Genomic DNA, 10104 nt, shown 5'->3' with positions numbered 1-10104 from the left:
TTGTAATGTTCGAAAGTTGTCGAACGACTTTTTCCAATTTCTTTTTTACCATGATGCTTCCTTTTCGCGCACATTACATAAATCAAACAGTTTTCTCGATATCGGAAAAATACGAAGAATAATCATTTATGAACTAGCCTTAAACTGTTGGTCCACGGTTATTGAACCATAATAGTTGTCTATTATGAATCACAAAATAAAAAATTATAAGCTAAATATGTTACATTCTTTTTGGATATCATTTTATATATTAATATATATAATTAATATATATTAATAATTTTTTCGAATTAGAATAATTTTTTTTGATCTTAATATTCAAAATTATTAAGGTTAAATTATATCGATTATATATATTGTGATTAATATTTAGATGAGATTCAGTGATGGAAATTCAGCTTAAAACAAATGCTCTATTATATAATCGTACCAGATGATACTGATTAATAATAATCAAAATTGATGAGCTATATTGATTAGTAATTATAAAATAATTAATTATTGTTAATGATAATTTATAATCCATTTAAAATTATAGATCCATGATTAAATAAAAATTAAATTAAATTATTAAATTAGGGTAAATTAAGTTAAATTAGATTAAAATTAGGTTGATAAAAGCTATATATAGTACAACTCAGTTAATCAATGTATTAATCACAGTGTATTAATGATTCAAAATTCACCTTAAACTATATATCCTCTATTAACAATTGCACTAATCGATATTGATCAATAATAACAATAATAATATTAAAATAATTAATCATTTTAAAACACAATACATTTATTACTGATTCGAAACTCATTTTATATACTTACTAACAATAATAATAACAATCATAAAGTTCGGTTACATTTAATACAAATAGCATCAACAAGCACAATATACCATTAGTAATAGTTCGAAACTCGCCTTAAAGTGTACCTTCATATCTAAACAATCGCAACAGTTCAATTAAAACAAATGACAAATCAATTTTCTTCCATCTCTATCGATCGATCAAATTCCCATTGGATAATTTCGCCGAAGAAAGTTCGCAAAAGTTGGAAAATCAATGGAAAACCATGTTTTCTATAGTGTATTGCAATCTCTAAGCATTCGGTGGAGATGAAAGTTTGTGTAATTTTGCCAGCAAGCACAATCGTCACAAGCAATTAGAGCGCAAGATCGTCTTGAGAGGAACATTCGCGTTCTTCGAGTCGCTTTCCCAAGTTCTAGGTCACCGGGTCTCTCCTCCATCTCCTCGACTTGAACCAAAACAGGAGTAAAAGGCTGTCTGGTCGGTCTTCCAGATAGCGTACGAGCGAATCCAATCGCTCGTATTGGTCTGTTCTTTTTCTTACCTTCGCATATCTATCTTTTCACCGCTTGACATCCTTTTTCCGACCTTTTCGCGATCAGGATTTATGCGTATCTTTTTTTTAAATGAATTGGTGATTGTGTACAGGATAATTCACGTAACGTTGTCATTTTTTTATATTTTGTGAAAAATTGATCAAAAATTGATGCAAATGATATATTTAATCATAACATTAATATTTATAGATAAATACTTAATTACCCATCTTGGGATCTCGATAATATTTTCAATATATATTATTAACGTCATCATATTAAATAGTATTGGAAAAATTTTAGTTGGTAATCGTTGTTAAATTAAAAAAAAAAGCACTTGTTCTTAACATTCAGACACATTTTAAATTAAGTTAAATTAAAAGAGATGTTTATTCAAGATGTTATTCAAGTTGTCATTGTTTATTCAAGAGTTGTTAAGATGATACATTTTTGTAAATAATTATCGAAATTAAAAATATTTCATCAAGTTGTTTATCATTTTTCTTTGAAAAACTATATTACATGTTATAATTAGAATTTTCATGGTAAATATTTTCACTTTTCAAAAGTGAAACTTGTGGACAATTTAATATAAAGACAAGAACGAAAGAGAAAATACTTTTATGCGTAAACGAATTTGTAAATATGCTCTGGAAAAATTTACAACTTTCTTGATAGATAAAAGGCAATCGATTCAACGCGAAAATTTAAACAATATATCATAAAAGTGCTTTTACATCGTCGATAATAAGCTTTCTCGCGTTTTGTTTGTAGTTTCTCTAAAATAAACGATTCTATTTTCCTAACATTATTTACAATGATTCTACGGGAATTTCTTCGTTGAAAGAATTAAAAATGTTTTAATTTTCTCTTGTTTTATGAGATTGGAATTGTATCAAGCAAGATTTTTGCAAAATGATACGGCATATTAAATCCAGTAACATCCAATTGTAAGTATTAAAAGAAAGGAAACAAGATATTTTGTTCAAAACACTAATATCACAAAAATTTACAGTGATATTCATTGTTTTAAACACAGAAGAACAAAAGCTAAAATATTTTTCGTTACATATTCAAAATTTGGAATAAAAAAGTTAAGTTCAGAATATTTTATAATCAAAATTTTAGTTCAATGATTATAAAATGATTGATATTCGATTCTAGGCACCAAACGCATTTGAAATTTTGTTTATAGTCATTTTGTCATAAAAATCTGAAATAGAAAAAAAACGTAGAATATTTTATTCAAAATATCTAACAAATATAATAATTGAGATATCTCGTCGACGATGCACAAGTGATATCTCTGTCCAAAATCGTTTAATCGCCTATTATTGGTCTATCAAACAAAAGCGTCGTGATTGCGAGGATATTGTTAACCGGCGATTCTCTTGGCCATTCACTCGAACGATTATCGTCCCTTCTTTCCCTCCATGGTTGGAACAATGAACGTTTTCCATTTTTTCGATTTCTTCCGCTTTGAATTGGCGCGCGCTCGCCCACATCCGTTTAAAGGGACTTCCGTCGCCGTTATGGAAATCCGCCAATGTAGTTTGCACATCTCGAGCCGCACCTGATTAGCATTGAACGGGAACAATACGAACGGCAGGAGCCACTTTCGCGTTTCGTTGTTTTCAATCCGTCCCTTTCAATTGACGTGCCTTCATAGGTTAGGTTCTTTCAGTTTTGTTTTTATAATTGTGAATACATTATCATTCAAAAATTTGGAAAAAATATAAAAAGTATCAAAGATTTCGTGTTGAATTTATTTATTAGAATATTTGTTTGCAAATTTGATAGATAATAAGATATATCTATACTATATTAAAATTAAATAATAATAATGGAATATTGAATAGATACAAGTTAACATTCTTTTTTTATTATTTTTAAAAAAAATTGGACTATTGTATCTCTCTAATTTTTTTTTATTTAAAATAATTCTTTATTAAAATAATTAATCTTGATAAATTACCTCGATGTTTTTAATATTCATATATTCAAGATTTTATCTCAAAAAAGAATAAAGATGTTTGCGCATATATTATCCGACAAAAAAATAATCAATTGTTACAATAATTGAAATTAACTTAAACAAAATCGAACAAATATCGTCTTCTTCTCTAATTAAAGTTCATTGTTCGTCGTTCGCACACGGTGGCTGACCCTTTGCATCGATCGGCGTCGACCTTAATCGTGACAGGAAGTTTCGTGACCGATACAGATACGGATTCAGCAGCGAGATAGGTTGGTAGCCGTGCTCGAACTCACGATGGCGTGGGCGTCGAGCATCGATCCTCCCATTTGTGTCGTTCGAAACGGCGAGTTCTCTCGATCGGAAAAAAAAAACAGTATTTATTCGTTTATATATCGATGATAATGAATAATGTGTCCTCGATTATTCGTCATCATGATCGAAATAACACGTCCTTCGTTTCTAACATCTCGTTTCTTCGTCGTGGATTGATCTCAAGATCGAAGATTTCAAGGTGGTTCGAGAATAGAATGTGGTTGTGGAAGGTGAGAGATCATGAGAAAAATATCGCTGAAATAATTAATGCCAAGGATCGATCGTTGTTTGTGATAAAAAAATGAAACGTTGAGTTTAGAGGATGCAGGATGCATTTCCAAGATTAATATTTTTTGATGAAGGGATATTTAATTGCTTGTCTAATGGTGTTGAGTCACGATGAGAATTTATATTTAGCATATGAAATTCTTAAGTTGTTGGAAGTTAAGTAGAAAAGAGACTGAGAAATTTTTAGTAAAGAATTTCTACGTTTTCTAAAATAGTTGTGTAAAAGAAAAATGGAAATTCAAGATGAGAGAAGAATCAATTAAAATTTAATATTGTTGATAATTTAAAATTTCTAAATTGCAGGAAAGAGAAGATATGATATTTTTATAATTAAAAAATTTTCATGTTTTCCAGAATATTTGTGATTGTAAAGAAAAGAAAAATTAATGGTACTTCAAGATGGGAAAAGAATTTTGAATTTTTTGAATTAATTTTCGATTTTTAAAATAAGTATCCTTAAAATAGATATCTATAATGATATATATTAGATATATATCCTTATATGAGAATCTATAAGTTGATATTACATCTTGAAATCTATTAAGTTTTTCAACTTTTCAATTTCGAGCCTCTCAACTAAACCAATCTAAAAGAACATGTAAGAAAATCGATAAAATTTAAGTCTCGTTAATTTTTTCTCCCGTGTAATGTATAAGAACATACAACAAAATGTGTTCGAAAGGAGTAACATTTTATACGTATTTCTAGGCATGTCTGTCCATCCATAAAATTTCAAAGGAAACGTGCTTTCATACGTAAGATCCATGACCAGTCGTATCGAATTCCAAGAATTTTTATCATTAATCGATCTGTTCCAATCTCTCGAAGAAGAACGTGAAACATTTCATGGTCGTGCAAGTTAAGTCTGATCACGAGCTGATCTAATCTACTGGAATCGGTAAGAGTTTCTCGATATTTAGCACTTTCTGTCTTAATTTATGAGAGTCTTCGTTTGTGCCGTGAGTGCCGCCAATATTTCCAGAAAATATTTTACTCCGTTACGAATAAAGTATATAGTAACACGTAACTTTATCGACTTCGTGAGAGATTTTGTTGAATGAAATCTTGATGAAGATATTTTTATCTCTTTTGCAGTGAGTAAATTTCTTTTTTATTGGATAAGATTTAGAAATTGATGTTGTAACTTTCTTGTGAAACTAGAATAAAAATGGTTCGTTGGAGAATAATGATCAATTTATTTGATAGATCTAGCACAGATATCTACGGCACGTGAATTATAGATTATAATTTTTTTTATATGTTATAATAGAAATAGAAAATTTGTTTTTATACAAAAGAAATTAATCTATTAAAAATTATCTAACTCAACAGCAATTTAATAATAAATGTTATTTATATATTTTTGACACTCTACATATATATATATATATAATTAATATATATAAATAATATATATATATACAAAGAATTGAAAGTGAAATAATTCAAGATAATATCTTTTTTCAAAAAAAGATAAAATTTATTTATAAAATTAAAGAGTTATTAAGGAATAAAAATGATAGCAACATACAATTATTCATAAGCGTGAACTAGCAAAAATTTTTTTTTGCTTAAATAATTAATGCATTTTACGAAAAAAAATAATAAATAGAAACTTATATAATATAATTTTATAAAATATAAAAATTATTTAAAAACAAATATCAATTTTTAATTATATTAAAAATAATAAATGAGTAGAGAATAAAAAATTTTCTGCGAGATGAACCACGATTAAAATGTATATAATTAAATGGTAAAGCAGTGGCAATTAAAAGGATAACACAGCGAAACCAGTAATATCCGTAACATCAGTAATTTTCATAACCGACGGAAGGTAATCTTTCACTTCGATAAGTGGGAAAATGATAATTGCCTTCCCAATCTTTTTTCCGTAATTACTCACTTATGTATATATTGCGTAAAGGAGATCTCAACGAAAGGTTAATCGATTGTAACAAGGAGTATGTAGCAAGGTTAAACAGGAAATTGTTAATGCATTCTTCGTATCCTGCACGATCTGTGACTTGGTTCAGTAGTCTATTGGCGTGATGTAATTTATTTAACGTAACCAGGTTCGTAAATCTTTTTCGAAAAATGTTAAATCAATTTTACATTTATTATTGTTGCGATGATTTTTTATTGTAGCAAAAATGTGTTTGCTACAATGTGTTTGCTAATGTAATTGAATTTGTAATTTATATTCTTAACGTGTGTTAATATTTAAAATTTTAGATATTTCAATTTTTATTTCTAGTAATTTTCTGTAATTTTCTAGTAATAAAATTTTTGACAAAAAAAATATATAATTGATACAGTTTAAAAAAAGAAAAGAAATAAAAAATTCATAATAATAAATAAAAATATCTTACAAGCCTATTAATCAGGAAACTAGAGATCTAGATACCTCATGGGAAAGTGCTAATTTTCAATGATCGGTGAATGGTTGATCCAACGAAGGAGAAAGCAAAAAAGAGAGGATCCTTCGCGTAAGCAAAACCAATTCAAGCCACCTTTAATTAAATCATAAAATATTTTTCTTTAATGACCACTATAATTTCTCAAAATTCTGCGTTTCGCACGATTAAATCTGTCTAATTATCTTTCAACAAAGATCGAGAGGTCGTTACCGGTCTCGACCGAGATCGATTTAATTCGATAACCAATTGCTGCCATACTTGAGGCCATGAAAGCTGACCAACTTCATGTTGCAACTCTATCCTCGCAATTAACGGAATCGAAATTAACCGTTCGATGAAAACACCCATGGCGAAGATGCAAGATTATGATAGAGGTTATGTTTTATTTTTTCGAATTTTAATAACTGTTCGTCATCGAATCGATGAAAGTTGTTTGTTATATCGTAATGTATGATTTGTGATGTATGTAATAATTAAATATTATTGTTATTATTTGCGTGAAATGAGAATATTTGAATTTTATTATATTTGAATTTTATGATTTAAAGAATATTATTATTTACGTATTATGTTTTGTTAATTTTATAATTTTAGAAAAATTAAATTTTATAGAAATTAAAGATAATGATTAAAAAATTCTGATTTGAAAAATTGATTTATTCGTTACGTGCACGTGAGAGAGAAAGAGATAGAATATTATTATTTTATGACTATTTATTTAATGTTTATGAAGAAAGAATTGAAGATTAAGAAAGAAGAATAGCAAAAAAAAAAAAGAAAATAAAAACATTCATATATTAATTAATTAATTAATTAATAAAGATAATGTATTCCAATTATTGTGGAATATATTATCTTTAAAAAAATAATATGTAATAATAAAGAATGATGAAATCTTAAAATATTGATATATTCGATTGCAATGGCTTTCTTTTATTTTTAGAGGAAGTGTATTATGTTCTTTGAGAAAAAAAGATATTCGTTCTAAGTTGATGCGAAATTGAAATAATGAAATGTGTAATTTAATTCTCATATATTGTGTATTAAAGTTCTTATAAATATACAGTGAAAGAATAAGTGTTTAGATCGTAATGAAGTCTGAAGATAGAAACAGTAGATTGAAATTCTTACTTCCTATTTTTATAAGAAGAAGAAATACAATTAGATTGCACGATTAAATACAGGATTAAGGTAATAAAATGAAATTATTGTATAATTAATTATTGTATAAAATATATTAAAGTTATTATAACGAATTGATTTTGATAATTAAATTTCTATTTATGATATCAATATTGATTATCATTAATTTTAAATTTAACTTGTGGCAACATTTTTATTTATTTCAGAAATCAATTAGAATTCGAAGAAACGCTATAAAATAATTAAAATAGAACTATTTATTGAAACGAAATTTTCATCGATATAACTAAGTGAAACTACAAATCGTACAAATTTTCTATTTTCTTTTTGAATAAAAATTCGATTTTATAAGTTGTCATTAATATACATATTTTGGATTCCATTACATTTTACAAGTTTTTCTACTTATTAAATTAATATCTACCATTGGATATCTTTTTTAAATTTTTTGTACGCTATTGAATGTAAATAAGAGATGAAGGGAGAGTGAGATTCCTTTGTCTATAATACCGTATACTCTATTTTTATCTTGCTTCATCTAAGGTAAACTCAACAAATCTTAATCGAAATTTTTCTATACCAACTTTCATGTTTGTTTTGACCTCCACGATTAATTCTTCAAAGATACGTATTAAATATTTTAACATTTTATATAATCCAAAAGATAAGATGACTAAATATCCATTTATTCGAACAAAAATTTTAGTTATTTGAACAAAAATTTAAAAATAGTGGATTCTTACTATATGAACCTATCATATATAAATAATCATATAAATTTCTCATTCTTTGTCGACTTTTACATATATAAATAGAATTCTACTGTAATTTATAATCTATTTCATGTCTTAAGAAAAATAAATAAATTTCAGGGAGATGACAAAAATGTTACGTATTCCAAGTACGATGATACAAAAACAGCCAGTTTACAAGAAAGAAAAAAGCGAGGAGACGTTGATTCTTGTTTCGATCCATCTCCCATTTTATTTCTTTTTGTAACGATGGGAGCGGCAACTTTCTAGATGATCGACGGCAACCTCGAGGGCCTTCGATTGCACCTCGGAAGATCATTGATCTTGGCCAAGAATCTTGCCGACCTCTTAATCACCACCATCGTTAATCCGATTTTCGATGTATTAAAAAAAAGTGCTAATGGCATTTCTTTTTTTTTTTTTTCTATCTTTTTATCTTATTTTTATTCCCAATTCCAAAATCTTTTTATTACTGGATTCTCTTTGAGGATTTTATGACAAATGCGCATCATTCGCATTGAAATAAAATTGGAACGTTGTGAAAAATTTTAAGTATTAATATAAAATTAATCAATTCCTTTTTGATCGAAATTTCTAATGCATTTTTCATCAAATAATTCATTTGTAATAGTTTCAGTTTCACGTGTTCGTTCGATGGAAATAAAACTGATCAAAAACGAGCTTCGACTAACATTGCTCCCGATCGGTATTATCATGTCGAACAGTATCGACAGAGATACACATTGCATCGTGTTTTACGTTTCTGTCTTATAATGTCTTCATCACGATTCAATGTTACATTAGCTGATAGCTAGTAGCTAATAACTTACTACTTATAACCCGATTGCTAGAGAGACTCGTTTTGTAAATAGAAACTTTTTACAACTGTTCATGGTAATCGTTTTAGAATAGAAGGAGATCATTTAAATACAGGTTAAGGGTCTCTGTTGAATCGATTGATCGAGACTAATTAACGAGTTTAATTTAAGAGTTAGTGCAATTAATTAGGAAATACATATAAGTTGTGAATAGAAATTACGTATTATGCATTATGTTTATACAAATTTTATCAATGAGCTAATCTGTTGTAAATTTGATTTTTTTTTGAAGTAGATATTTATCCTTTTCGTATTATATAAATGGAAAATTAGATAAATGTAAATATTTTACATTTATTAAGAAAATAATTATATAAATAATTTTAATGTTTTCATTTAATTATATTCATCCATTATCATTCCATTATGTTGTAAAATTATAAATATAAATTATAAATATTAATAAAATTTTTTCAAAGATAATGAAAAATATAAAATTATACAGTTGCGTAAATCAAGCCTTCTTCATTCCTAGGAAAAAGAAATTTAACCCTGAATCATGCATGTCAGAAGTTGTAACCAATTCCTTTCAATTTATATTTATCTATAAATATAAATTTTTTTTTCTTACAATTTAAATAAATATTTCTTACACATAATTTTAATATCTGCTTTCTCTATGATCGTAATATTACGATTTATATCACTTGATTCTAATAAATTTAAATTAACAAAAAAAGAAAAAAAAATCATAGAATCGAATTGTTGCTTCGTTTCCCCCTCTTAACCTTCAAATTGGAAGAGAGAACGGATTATTAATGCATTTTTAATCATTGAAAAATGAACGTGCAAAGGTGTACAAATCTCCTGTTGAAAGTTTAATATCAAAACGTTACATAAAAAGAAGAGAGAAAAAAGATATTTCAAATACTTTCGACATTTATGCTTTGCACTATTTTAACTTCCATGTTATTTGAACTCCCGTGTGAAAATGATTGGGACGAGTTCGAAGACACTGATTACGAAAAACTAGGAAGAAGTGAAACTCGTTTAA

The 10104-nt window shown here is 27.1% G+C and overlaps 2 protein-coding genes and 1 long non-coding RNA gene across 5 annotated transcripts in view; 2 read left to right on the top strand and 1 right to left on the bottom strand.

Moving 5' to 3' along the window:
- Positions 1-10104, bottom strand: part of LOC107992741 (glycogen-binding subunit 76A) — a 123807-nt gene that overhangs the window by 18747 nt on the left and 94956 nt on the right. The window lies entirely within an intron of this gene.
- LOC107992743 (heparan sulfate 2-O-sulfotransferase pipe) overlaps positions 1-10104 on the top strand; it is a 51338-nt gene that overhangs the window by 27771 nt on the left and 13463 nt on the right. The gene's annotated exons all lie outside the window — the stretch shown is intronic.
- Positions 4822-9547, top strand: LOC133667196 (uncharacterized). The gene is made up of 4 exons (XR_009832453.1): positions 4822-6799; positions 7281-7528; positions 7687-8023; positions 8353-9547. It is a non-coding gene; the product is annotated as an uncharacterized LOC133667196 (long non-coding RNA).

Source organism: Apis cerana, linkage group LG1, assembly GCF_029169275.1.
Source record: "Apis cerana isolate GH-2021 linkage group LG1, AcerK_1.0, whole genome shotgun sequence".
Classification (NCBI taxonomy): Eukaryota; Metazoa; Arthropoda; class Insecta; order Hymenoptera; family Apidae; genus Apis; species Apis cerana.
Note: the sequence above shows the minus strand (reverse complement) of the source record. Positions and strands in the feature narration are given on the sequence as shown.